The sequence below is a fragment of the Pipra filicauda genome, unplaced genomic scaffold (genome assembly GCF_003945595.2).
Source record: "Pipra filicauda isolate LSUMZ 115617 unplaced genomic scaffold, ASM394559v2 scaffold157_size4220110_pilon, whole genome shotgun sequence".
Taxonomy (NCBI): domain Eukaryota; kingdom Metazoa; phylum Chordata; class Aves; order Passeriformes; family Pipridae; genus Pipra; species Pipra filicauda.
The window spans coordinates 3,702,053-3,716,335 of NW_024104073.1; the positions used below are offsets into that span (position 1 = coordinate 3,702,053).

The following is a 14,283-nucleotide window of genomic DNA, read 5'->3' on the forward strand; positions in this document are numbered from 1 at the left end:
TGACCTTCCTACCACAAGACTTGCGAGTTACAATGAGTGCATTGAGCTTGTAACAAAGCACTGCCATGTGTTGTGCCTCTTGGAGAGGCCCTATTCTGCAGACATGCCTGTTTAAATGGTAGGTGAGAATACAGATCTATCTCTGTACTGGAAACACTGAGTAGCAGGAGGGAGAACCACACCAAACAGAACTTGCACAGATTGAAAAAATAAACTCCCTCTAGACTTTGGACAAGATATATCCTCCAGATAAAGATAAATAAAAATACTTTCCAAACAATATGTAACAAACAGCTTGGTATCACTCTGAGTGATTTGTGCAAACACATCCATCATGCCCACGTGGAAAGCACCTGGCATATCTGTACAGGAACCTCCACACCATTCACCTTTGCTGACATGTGTCATTGGTTTAAGGGCAGTGCAGCACAGCTACCAAAACCAAAGTTTCAGTTTAATGTTCAGTTAAAACCCGATGCCCTCAACCTAACCCTGATTAAGACAAAGTCTAAAGCCTTCGGCTCCATGGCTTCCATCTGGCTGTGGCAGAAAGCCCTGTGCTGTATAGGAAGAGATTCTGTGTGATTCTGAAAGGTCACCGCTGTCAGATAGAGTTTGGTCTGTCCTACTGAATACGTTATGAAGAAAAATCTGGGGTTTATAATTTTAAAAATATCTCAAGTTTATGAATAACCACAATGAAATACTGTTGTGTTGGCTTGGTTTTTCTTTTCCTATGGAAAAGACACTAGCCGCTGTTCAAAAAAGCCCAAGCTTTTCTGTCCAAAGTTAGGTACAAACACTTCAAACCTGCTGTTTAAAGCATGAATAGCCTGAAGAGATCCAAGCTTAAAAATGCACAGTCTAACATTTATGTCCTTGTACAAATGTCAATCCCATTTTTTAAGTGGACTTCTAGATTTAAATATCAATCCCAACTAAAACAGGCACTTCCTTTACTGCACTTCTTCCCCTGACTTAAGTTAGTGCAAAGATTTCTGCAACATTGGCTTCAAGATGACAGATTGATTGCTTCTGCTGTAAGTCACAAGTTTCTAATGCTATTTTCCCAAACAGCGAGTTACAATTTTGAGTAAGAGCAGGCCTTTCCAGACTTTTATGCAAAACAGGTGTTAGAGACCTGTTTCTTGTATTTCTAGAGCATGAATTCAGCGAATTCAAGAATCCAATTTTGACATGACTAGGAGCCTCATGATTTGGCTGAGCAAGATCCAAGGAGGCAGAAATTACTGGATATGATCCTCTAAACCAGACTGAAAAAGTTGAGGGATTTCATTTTCTGTGGAAGAACTATTACCTTAAAACATCCAACCTGTTGTTCTTTTCAGCAGAGTGCTGGTTAGAAAAAACCTCTTTTTCCTTTGAAACTGTCAAAACACAAATCCTGCTTTTCGTATTGTTTGAGAGCAAAACCAGGTATAACTCTGTCTTCAAATTGCCATTGGCAGGAAGCCATTGTAAATCACAGCCAGACTGAAAAAATAATGGTAAGTTTTAGCCACACTTTGAGCTCTTTTCCTCCACTTTGTCAAAATAAAAATCCTCTCAGAAGTCAGTATAGATTCTGATGGTCTGAATAGCTCTGCTTTTTTCTAGAGCACCTTCAGTGGCAGCATGTGAATTGTTAGCTCGGGCTGGAGCATGCCAGGCATCTCAGCAGGTAGTGCCAGCCAGCAAGGAGCCAGGGACAGATGCCTTGTCTTGTGTCATTATGTGCATGATTTTTCTACTGAGCCCAGAGGCATTCATCAAACATTTTCCAACAAGATTTTCTGTCCTCTCTCATATTTGTCTCTTGTACTAGGAGAAGTCCAGCATATTTTCACTATTCTAGCCTGAACCTGTCCTCTCCTTCAGTACTCAGTAAGAAAAGACTCTATTTTACCTCTGGGTACAGCCAGGAATCACGATCTTCACTGTTCTCTTCTTTGCCATGTGATTAGAGAGCCTTTCCACAAGCACACCTCCCTCCTACACAGCCAAGCATAGCGTTCTTAACATCTGAAAGGGAAATGACCCATGAGTTTTTTACTATGGCATTGAACGTGCATTTGTTACATTTATGAAATTCCCGCATGCTTCAGATGTTGACAGATTATTACCATGGTTATTAACCCTTCATCTTTTTTGTTCTTCGTTCCAATGGTGATGTTAGGATGATAGGCACCCCACAGCCAACATATAGGCAAGTCTGCTTGATAAGCTACTACAGGTTGAGTTTAGAAGGCACTTACCTTGATGATACAATTTATTTTCCTATGTTGGATTTATCTTTTTAATGATTGTCAGTTAATGTCCACTGAGAGAATAAGCAATCTCTCTCTGCAGCATATCTATGTTTTAAATCACGTGGGAAGGACGGACAGTGTGCAAGAGTGCTTCCTCCTTAAATTGTTCGGCCCAAAACATGTTTTGTTCTGTGGCTAGCCAGGCTTAAAACCCTTCCTTGAAGTTTTTCTGCAGAACCGCAGAGTCAGCAGACACGCCGTTCACATCTCTGAGGCATTTTTAGTCTCACCAGTGATCCATTTGTTTCCTTTCAGCTCTCCCACTGATTCATATGCTTCCTAAAATAGTGAGCACTATCTTTGTTCTGTTGTGATGAGTTACAAAAGAATTAGAAACATCAGTTTAGCACCAAGTAATATGAATCCCATCATATGCTTAGATGTGCTTGGATTTCAACTGTAAGACTCCATCTAATTGCAAATTACCAGTATTTTTGAAAGCATTCTTAGTCTTTTCAGGGTACAAAGCCACACAGCATACTTCTGCATTGTTATTCTTTTCAGCCATGGATGTTTCTTGCAAATACTGCGCCCACTGTTTCTCAACATAGCTGACATCAGTCCCAATAGATTAAAAAAAAAAGGCCAAGTACTTCTGAGAGAAGAACAAATAATGTCTATTGCAATGAAGCTTGGGGTGATCATGGTGGATGAAAAAGATGTGACCTTTCCTGCTCCCAGGTCTCAGGTACTGCATTGGTAACAAAACCACTAAATACTTCACAATGTTCTTAGTTTGCATGTTCCAACCTCATTTTAGCATGTTATATATATATGCCTCTGTGTAATTCATAATTTTTGCAGTGTATTAAAGTATATATGAATGTTTATGTAGCTCAGAAATATGAATGCCAGCACTTTGTGCCAGCTGAGCATGGCTGAATGAATAAATAGTGTGGGAGGTCTTGTCAGTGGGGTTAAGCATTTCATGGAAACCAGGTGCAAGCATCATCATTGCATATGAAATTGCTGCAGCTCAGGATCTGGTATTACAGTCATCTGAGGAGCTCTTTTCAGATAGCATTTTAAAACTGGCTCTGCGCAATAACAAATTAATGAGGTCTCAGTCTCTAGATCTGTGCTAATGAAGCCTCCAGGCAAGGGACAGATCGTACCACATGCCCCTCCAGTCTGGAAAAGTCAGTGTTCATAGAAAGGTTTAGCTTCCCTACACAACAATATAACTCCCGAGATGACATCAAGGATTGTAGTAAAACTTGCCAGCAAGGTCATCTTGTCCAGCCATTACAGCAAGAGCCCTGTAGTTCCAGATTTAGTTGTTAACCTGTTGCCTGGTTTTGGGCAGACTACGAAACTCAGCCTAAGTTCCTCATAAGTAGGATGTGGTCAGGTAGTTAGGCACTCCACTGGGATGATGCAAGAGAGTAGTTTGCACTTAACCCTTTCTACTCGAGGTTGTCTATGAACTTTTCACATGGCAGTAAGGTGTTGTAAAGGTGCTTCGATAAGGTGAAGTAGAGATGCTCCTGGGGTATTCTTCCAGCTGATAGTTTGGCATGTGTGGTCCAAAACACAGAGAAAGTAAGTTAGTATGCTTCAATTCTTAAACATATACACCAAAACAGCACTTTCTTGGCTATGAGTGACAGTGTGACAGAATGTGACAACTTGACAGTGATGCTCTCAATCTCCAAGATCCTGGTATTCCCCAGGGCTCAACTCCAACAGCTGATGTGCTAAGAGCCATTTGCCTCACCTGTGCCAGTGCTTCGACACGTGCTACCTGATGTATTTTAAAGATACATCTTTCATCCTGCTGTGGTGAAAGTGCTCAAATATTAGAAATGTTTTTTTATGAAAAATTCCTGGCAGAAGCAGGGCCTTACAGAGTCTTCCAGGGTTTTTGGAAAAACATCATGACTGGTTGTGACAGAGTGAGGAATATGCTGTGAGAAAACACACAGTTCAAGAGAACAGCTAAATAAAAGACACTGAAATTGAAAGAACCCTTTTTCTCTGTGCCTAAATTTTGGACATATTATCACTCAAATGTCAGTGTTTGAATTATTAAGGTGGTGTAATGAGATGTAATGGCCGGAGCTGCAAGGACAGTAAACATAACTGCATTATTATCAGGACCAGCTGAGCTTCCAATAGTGCAACAGGTCAAACAGCTATAATCATACCACTGTACCTGGAACAGGATAAGTGAAGGAGCCATGTCCAGGCTGCACATGAACAGACTGTACCTGGGCTCTGGGACTACAATTAGAGCAAAGCTGAAGGTTTATAGATCCCAGGCACAAATCAACGTGATAAAGCTAAAAAAAATTTGAAACTAAGTTGGAAGAAATACAAGTATTCGACTCAGTATTCAACTGAGCAATTGCACATTAAACTACAGAGCTGGGATTGCTAGTGAAGAAAAATAGGGGGCTATTTAAGAATATGAAATCCAATATTTTATGTCTGGTTCAGAATAACTCACTGCAAAAGCACAGACTGAGGAGCAAATGAGTAGGGAGCAGCCCTGAAGAAATATTCTAGATGTTGCATACTCGTTCAAAAAAAGCAAACTACTTACTGAGAGGCACAAATATAAATAGAGGCAATAAAATATATGAAGTGATTCTTCCACTTTCCTCAGTACTGGCAAAGATCAGCTGAAGCTCAGCAAGCCTGGCTTGGGCCACCATGCTTGAGTAAGATAAAACACTCATCAGGCTACAGAAGAGAGCAACGTGTATGATCAGAGCTCTAGAAAGGCACAACCTACATGAGAAGATTGGAGAAATGGGGTGCTGGCTCTAGTGAAGAGAACAGAAACATGACAGCAGTCTTCAAAAATACAGATACTGCAGATTAATAAGACATTCCATTGCAGCAGAAATAGACTTTGGTTAGACATTGGGAAAAACTTTCTAAAAATAAGGCTAATGATACATTAAGCTAGATTGCCTGGGGATTGTAAATCTTTTGAAAAGAGATCAGATAAAACTTAGTCAGTAATGACAGAGATAAAATTTATCCATCTGTAGAGAGTGGGATGGTATAGATGACTTCTTGAGATCCCTTTTCATCCCTATTTTCCATGATCATCCACAAGATGAGTGTTTGGTTTTTTTCTGACTTGCTTGTTTATTCATGCTATTCATCTGCTTCTTCAGCTTAGAAATGGAAATCCCATTATTCAGTCCCAGTCAGCACTGACTTCAGGTTTTTCTTGTACTCCATAGCAACACAGTGTGTCTGTTCAAGGTGAAAAGACATCAAGACAAAGTTTAAAACTGTGTTAAATTAATAACTTTGAAGCAACAATCATACCATACAAAATACTTATTGTTGGCATCAAATCAAAAGAGTTCATGAAAACAAGTCCTAAGTCATGAGACTCAGGTAATTCATGGGGTCCTTTTGACACTTCAAAGAGACCAGGTTGCTTGGATGAGATGTATAAGTTTACTGGGGCAGGCAAGATGGAGTCAGGAACAAACACATTTGGATCCACTCTGCCAAGCAGCTATTCCCACTCTTGTGACAAGGGAAGCAGGAGATCTATCACCTTTTCACTATGCTTCCAGCACCATCGACACTTCTGTACATATCCATATCCACTGCCAACAACAAGGAATCCCTCTACCACAGAGGAAGGGGCAGGTGGATTTAAAGCCTGCCCACAGTGCTCCCACTGGATGACTGGGGCCTTCAGTAGGATAAACGTGAGACAAGCTCAGCAACATAGGCCTCTTCCTGCTTCTATGATGCCTTTGATGTTTTTCTTCCTCCAGCAGTGTTCCTACAGCAGTGGAATCAAAGCATTGAACAGCTAATCCTCCTGCCTGTATTCTGGAAGATTCAGGCAACATTTGACTATGTTTCTGTCTCCATGTAATTTTGGTTATTACTGAAAGAATTTTATCTTGTTTTCAAACTATTTAACTCCATTACAGTGATCCTTGTTGTGGCACGCTAAGGCACTTACATCTCGAGCAAGTGCTTTGCAAGGATAAAGTGCTTTTACCTACTATGATTAATATTACTTCGCTAAACGTGGAGGGCACTTTGGCTGCCCTCCCCCTAGGTTGCTAGAGCAACACACATCTGCAAGGACTCATTCTTCTAATCATACCAATTAGGCTTATATAAAGGTATTTCAGTGAGCCAAATGCTGTGGAAAGCACAGTCTGAGGTCTGGCTGAAGACGAACCTCGTGCTCCAAATGCTAACAAAATTATTTTAAACTTCCTTCTGGTGTTACTGTGTTAGTCATGGCGAGCAGGAAGCAGTGCAGTGGCTCGCTGAGCTGGGCAGGTTTGTTTGCCTCTCTGATGGAAAGGAGCACAATGGGGAGCTTCTGAAATGAATTTCTGAAACAGAGAAGAAAGTGAACTTGCATTTTGTTTGCAAACATTATCTTATGATCAAGCAAATCAAGTTAGAATGCAAACCCAGCATGTAAAGAGGTGAGATTAATGATTAATACTTCACATCTAAGTGGTGCCAGATTAATGACTAATACTTTACAGCTATCCATTGCTTTTTGAATAAAGCCAGCCTGTGAAGAACATGTAGATGCACAAGTCAGCAACAGTGAAAGTGCAGCAACTGTCTGATTGACACCTTTGACTGGAGCAATGTGAAAGCTGCAGGGCCCATATGGAAACTTTCCAGGCAACAGCAGTGTCTTTCTCATGCAAGAAAACTGCTCCTTTCCACACAATACAATTAAATTAAGAAGTTTGTACTAACTAGCTGTTTATTTTATTAGCTCTGTCCTCCAGGGGTATTTTGCAACCAGACCATTATGTGGGAATAACAAACACTTTCTGAAAACTTGGACTACTTGAGACAGTTGTCATTAAAATATTAGCAGAAGACACTGACTTGCTGTTACATGACACTACACCATCACACTTGACATGTTTTGCCAATGGTGTGACTCATCATAGGAGTTCGCTTGAGACCGGCTATTGAAACACCGTCCAATTGCACTAATTGCTGGCTGAAACCTCCTGAAACAAAGAAGATGGTACCTTTAAAATGAGACAACTATGTCTAATTACAGCCTGTAATGGTCATAAAATAACAGTCCAAACATAACAGTATGATTGTTCAAATATGTAACTCCATACATCCAAAGAAATTAAAAAGTTTCAAAAATCAACATTCTGACTCCAATTCTAATCTTGTGTTGTGATGGACTTACTGGCCGGGCTGGAATATTATTTATTGTGTAGAATATGGAGTGGCAGGTCTTTTCACACATTGTTTTCAGATTATAGAATTACAGATTCATAGAATGCCTTGGGTTGGAAGGGACCTCACAGATCACCTAGTTACACCCCCCTGCTGTGGACAGGGACACCTTTTTATAGGAAAGTATACAAAAATGGCACTTTGAATAAAAGTTCATGTTCCCTTTACTTTTAATGCAGTTACTGGGGGCCACAAATTAACTCACAGTTGTGTATGCACAGAAGATAGAACTTGAAATGTCTTTGTGTTAAAAGATGACAGTGGCTTATATAGGATAAAAGATGGCAAAAGGACCCCTTACACTCATAGATGCCAAATCCCAATGCCACCTACATTTACAGACTTGCTAACTGTAGGCTAAAGTAAGAATTACCACACTGGAGCAATTTATTTTACCCTTGCATCAGGCTGTCTAGTGCTGCAGCCTTTGGTTAGGATTGGTTAGATTGAGGAGCTGACAACACCAAAATGCTTCCCTTTTTCAAAGAGGGGTGGGGTGGAGGCAACATAGCGTAAGAAGGCAACCAGAGAAGTTCCCCAGCTTAGCATTTGCAGTGCAAGAGCTGACCTACATTGACCTGCCTCCCAGAACTGAAGCTTTGCCATACTGGTGCTGAAAGGATTCCTTCCCTATGTTTTTTTGTCGTCAATCTTCCAACCTAATGCTCCTTTCTCCTTAAGGTTCTCAATAATTGTTCTGTTTCAGCAACCAGAGAATCACCATAAATCACCTTTCTACATTGGCACTTTATCCCCTTCTGTGCTCTTTAAGGTTTTGTCATTGATCTCGTCTGCCCTGCAACTCTTTTCACTATTTTAGCTACATTTAATTAGCATGACCATTTATAATGCTCAGAACTGAACTCTGGACTGTTTGTGTATTTGAAAAGAGTTGGTTTATAAAAGGTGTTTTAGAAATGCTTTGAGATCGCACATCACCAGAAAAATGTGGGGAAGTGAGAAGCAGGGCAGCAGCAGCTAGGCATCACATTTTTTCCAGCAAATGCTACGTTCTTCTAGTTATTATGGTTGGCTGATAAGGAGCGTTTTTGGGGGTGATTGTTTCTACTTACGACTGCAGATTTCGGTAACAAAATTCCTATATATGCTTGTGCCCTGAAGCCCCGCGCAGAAGATCCTCCTGGCTCCTGCCCAAGTGTGTCCCCTCTCCTAGGCCCCCTGGATCTGACAAATTGTTTTGTCCAAGCAGAGCTGGGAGGGATTCTCTTTGAGGAGTAAGAACACCATCTGTAAACAAAGAAGGATGCTAACTGCTGAAGGAGGTGTGAAGTTTCCCTATCTCCGATGGCTCTGCTTTTTAGGTTCTTCATGTGCTCAGGGTCAGGGGATGGGGGGAAAAAAATGGCATTATTTCCTGGCTACATGGATATTTTACTATCTGTCCACTTCCCTGAAGCACTTTGTAAGTTACTTCAGTGTGATGTCCACAACCAGAATGTCAGCTTCCCTGTTTCCTCTGCAGGTTTCTGCAGTTCTTTCTATTTCTACTACATTGTAAGTACTCTTCCCGAGGATACTCAAATGTTTTCTGTTCATCCAGTGAGGACTGATACTATCATTTACATTTTTCACAGTCACAGAATGACAGAATCAGTGGATTCTGTCAGCCTGGAATGTGCCTCAGGAGATCATCTAGTTCAGCTCCACTGCTGCTGCTGCTCAAAGCAGAGCCAACTAGAGCTGTTCTTGGGCTTCCTTTCATCATGTAAGGGGAAATGTTCAAAAAGGAATGCTCACATGGACAGCTGAAAGAGCAGGATCCCACTGTGAGATGGAGCAGACCAATGTGACAGGGTGGGAAGCACTCTGTGTGACTTCTCAGGAACCAAGCTGAGTTTCAGAAGGGGACACAGTTGCCTGAGGTAAAGACTAGGCAGAAAGCAGTTTATCTGGACATTCAGGTCCAGTTTGTTGATCTGAAGAGCTGGAAGTACCCAAGTCTTTGTCAGGAAAAATACTTAGACACCCAAGATCCTGCTTCTGCATGTGGCTGGAGGTGCCATTATCTCAGTAGAGCTGGCTTCCACAGCATCTCTGGCACATCAGCATCCCTTACTCACCTCATGAACCAACCCAAGAAAACCTGAGTCCTCTTAACAACCATTTTAAAATAGGTACAAATAGAACAAGTGCAGAATCCCAGGAGCCTATGCAGGTGTCTCTACACTGCAGTATTCTGCAGTCCTGTCCCTACAATTGTTCCCTATGGTCTGCACTGTATAAAACTGACAAATCATTTAAGGGTATTTCAATTGAGTGAGCACCCCTGCACCCTTGCACAATGGGTTTCACAAAGAAACTTTTTCAAAAAGAACCTTTTTTCAAAAAGAGACTTGCAGGATTTGGGGAATTCTCCTGCTAAGCAGCTGACTCCACAGCCTGTTCTCACTGGGACTGCCTGGCACCTGCCATGAGGGTCTGGGATGAAGGAAAGAGAGAGCAGAAGAGGCTAGTTGCGTATAATGCCCAGGGAAGAAGCCTGATACTGGGAGGCAGAGAGTAAAAGTCAAATGAATCTGTCTGTGTCCTTGCAGCTCTACAACTTTTGGACATGTTGCTGCCAGTCATTGGTTACAGGTGAGCTTCCCAAAGCATTGTCTCATCCCTGGCAACTGGCACACTGCCTGGCCTGCAACACCCTAGGAGTGTCTGTTCTGATGGAAAGTTTTCTCTGAGCCCTTTTACAAGCTGTTATAAGGGCCTTGGAGGCAGCAAAGGTTCCTGGGTTGCTGTAGCACTGCCAGCAAATCTGTAATGTTTTGCCCAGCTGCCTGGCAGCACACTTAACCCTGCAAGACTTTGGGGTTTGGTTAAAGTACCTGGACAGGTTAGAGATTAGGCTGAATTGACCATAATAAAAAGGGATCCCCTCAGGCCACCAGTTTTTTAAAAAGGAGAAGACAGCAGAAGTTTCTGGCTTGTGTCTGGTGGAACATATTCGAGTGCCAAAAGATGCTGTCATCTTGGACTCTGCCAGGGTAACCAGCTTTTGAATTATCCTCACTGACTGACAAGGCTCGGGCAGATCAGGCGAGGGATCCTTCCTAGCTTTTGCAGATACAGACCTGTGTGGCAGGCAGCAAAAGGAATGCAGGTCCTCAGTCTGTCTCTTGTTGAAATGGTATTGGGTAAACTCCTCTGCAGGGCATTCATGATGCCAAGTTCTACCCTCTAACACATAAGTTCTACCCTCTAACAAATTCTGCAGTCTAACACACAAAAGTAACAAGCACCAGCATGCCTGCACAGGGAGTGCAAGGCAGAGGATAAATGGCAGAAGAGGGAGATGTCTGTACCCAGCCACAGTGAGTGCTGCTGGTCTCATCCCTTCTGTCTCAGGTAGCAAAGTTGGAAACAGGCCTGTGGAACTTTCCCCAATGGGACAGGTCTCATACCACCCTGTGTCCCCGCTGATGTGTAATAGTGATGTACCCTGCGCACCCAAAAGGCCCTCAGATCTGAACACTAAAGATACGAGTCAGTTAAAACGACCTGGTTCATGAAGTGTAAGCTTCTCTCAGATGTGACTATTGCAGACAGTACACGTGTTGCCACAGGAACTCAGTGACAGGACTTCAGAAGACCAGCTGCCAACCTTGTGCTTTTATCAGGCATTGGAATGGGCTGCCCGGAGGGGTGGTGGATTCACCATCCCTGGAGATTTTTAAACGCAGATTGGACGTGGCACTGAGTGCCATGATCTAGTAAATGGACTGGATTTGGACCAAGGGTTGGACTCGATGATCTCGGAGGTCTTTTCCAACCCAATCGATTCTATGATTCTATGATTCTATTACTCAATAATAGTCCCTCCTGTAACTTTCTAAAAAAGAAAACATAGAGAAATGTGGAGATCTCAGTAGAACATGATAAGGTTCTGGAACAAATTGTTCTCTCTGCTGTTGCCTCCTTGCCCAAATGCCTGAGGCCTCTCTCACTCTTCTGTATCTGCTGTCACTTCTTTCCAGACTTGTCAGGGACAAGTCCTAGTGATGCAGTTTCTCGTTATTCACCTTTCCTCCTTCTGAGTGTTAGTCTGGTTTGCAGGGGTCCAAGCAAAGACATATAAACAAGAGCAGGGTTCACAACAGATACACCCACCTTCAATACAGCAGACACAACATTTAGCTCAATTTTCGCTCTGGGGAAAAAAAACATTCACTTGGTGAATTCCAATAAAATCCTTGTTATATTTGCAGTTGACTTCATCCACACGCCCCAAACCAGTTTGCACACCCCCAGCTTCCTCTCTTTCTCTCTCTCTCATCCCCCTCCCAACAACTTCACAACAATTTCAAAGAACAGATTGGCAAGTGGTTGAAAGAACACAAAGACCTTGTCCTTGTTAGCCAGAGAAAAAGTGCTGGCACCTGTATGTCAAGAACTTGTGGCTTTTCAGTTTGCATGTTTCTTGCTAATACTGTTTATCCAGGTAGCACAGATGGGGCATATCATTTGGCAAGCTCACCCCTAAGCTTTTTACAACAAAGATGATAACAGGTGCAAGATAAGGGACACAGATAAACCCAAGAATTCATTACAAAAAATTTGCATCCAAAGCAGCAGCAGGAGGACTTGGCTTTACTTTATCTTAAAAGCACACACTTTGTGAATTCCATTCAAATACTAACTGTATTTGCATCTGATATTGTAAGTGTGTCACACTAGCCAACAACATGGAACTAAACTGTGTCTGTGTGGGCTTCAGCTCCTGTGCAAGGGCAGCCAAGCAAGTCACCTCTTCTCATGGCAGCACGAAGGCTTTAGGACGGGTCTTGAAAAACTAGAGACAAAATTCTGAAGAGATTACATTGTCCCCACAGAGCGCAGGATTTTCAAAGGCACTCATTAGATTAACAGAAAAGGCCTCTTAATTCTAAAGGTGTTATTTTGATCTCAGAATGGAAGCTGAGCAGTTAGGATGCACTAAACACTTGAAAACTTGGCCCCAAGTTCTGCTTTTGCCTGCTTGTGTGATCAAAGAATGTGGCACAGCTGTGTAGAGGTTCCTGGTCAGAGATCATCCATAACATACAGCCAGGAGAGAGTTAGTTAGAGGCCAAGGTCAATTAGCATGATCTGAGTGCTGAAGTCTGTATTCTCAATTACTGTCTGTAGAAGTCCTATTTTAATCCACTGTTTAAAAAGAGATAAGAGACTATCCTAACAAAAGATAGGTATCGAAAAGTTGCATGACCTGAACATCCACTGTTTCACTCACAAGTCTGCAGTCTGAATCAGAAGTAATTGGGAGCTGGTAATACCTGGCCTTTACTTGATGGTGTATCTAAAGTGTGTTAATAGATCCATTCATTTCATAAGAGTAAACCTCAATCCCAGGTAAAACCACAGGAGGCTTGAGAATGTCAGATGAGCAGCAATTCCTATTAGTGCAGTGGTGTATGCCCATGGTTGGCAACGGTGCCAGTGGATAAGGAAAAATTGCAATTTCCTTTCACTCTGAAGGACAGTCGCTCCAGCTCAGTCCTATAGCACAAAGCCAAGGAAGCATGCAGTGGTCCTCACACTCCATTAAATCACCAAGACCTTTGTGTCCCTCTGCTTTTAGCATACCATCTTGTACAACCTCATTTGTGCTTGAAACCAGGGAGTGAAAGAGCACAACAGTAACAAGAAATAAACAAAAGTTTACTAGCAATTTATCTACAGACAAACATACAACAAATAAAAAAGGGAGCTGCAAACAAAGATGAAACCCTTTCACTGCAACATCCTTTGGGAATTTTTCATCTACTTTGTAATTAAAGACTGAGATGATTAAACCACGGAAGATGGGAAAAATGCATTTTAAAGTGGCCTAGTGCTTATTAGCACATGTATTAATGTATTATTCTGTGGCCATGACTGAAACAACTGCCATTAAACACATTTTCTTAGTGCACTCCTTTAAACAAAGATTTTTGGTTGAATAATTTTAGTCGTTCAGGTAAAATAACTGCATAGGCCTGTTCACTGTGGCACGGAACTAGGCAGGAAACACTATTGTTAGCCCACACAAATTTTTCCTTAACTCTGATAATCTTGAATCCAGGATTATTCAGATGAGGCAAATGAGAGGGAGAATATATCCTTGCCCATGTAAATGTAGAGAACAGATCTCCCAGATCATTGTGCATATTTCTGCTCTCTTTGCTAGAGATGAGGGATCCCAGTGACCATCCTACATCCCAGTGAACACCCTAGCCTCTGGTCACTGGATATTTTGAGGCAGGTCTCTCTCTCTCCCCCTCTGTTCTCCTCTGCATGAAGAGTTTTTTGGTACAAACACATGACTATATGTAGACCTCCTAAACTTCCACTTGTGTTTGACCATGAGGGTCTTTTTTTCTCATTTCTGTGTTGACAAGTAATATCTGGATGTTCTTTTAACAAGAGTCAGCTATAACTGATCAGTGTTTCCATGTTTTCCTTGTCCAGAACTTGTTTGTTTGGGGTTTTTTTCCCCAGAAATGCCAGGTTAGAGTAATAACTGAATTATCTCTGCCTAAACCAGCTGTTGCTGTCACTAGCACTGCTGCCAAAGGATTTCAGAGTTTTGTCTGAGGAGTCAGAGGGACAAAATACTTCAGTAAGAAGTACACATCAGAGAGGCAGTCACTTTTCAGCTTCTGAGGGAAATGTTGAAAAAGGTGATGAAATGTGCTCCTTAACACAAGGAGATAATTTAAAAAGGTTTGTGGTTGACTCTTACAATACTTCAATCTTTATATAGTGT

At 41.9% G+C, this 14,283-nt stretch overlaps 1 long non-coding RNA gene across 1 annotated transcript; it reads right to left on the reverse strand.

Moving 5' to 3' along the window:
- Positions 1–5,280: 5,280 nt before the first annotated feature.
- Positions 5,281–8,757, reverse strand: LOC120322810. The gene is made up of 3 exons (XR_005562735.1): positions 8,600–8,757; positions 6,478–6,637; positions 5,281–5,519 (listed from the first exon to the last, which is right to left on the reverse strand). It is a non-coding gene; the product is annotated as an uncharacterized LOC120322810 (long non-coding RNA).
- Positions 8,758–14,283: the final 5,526 nt, after the last annotated feature.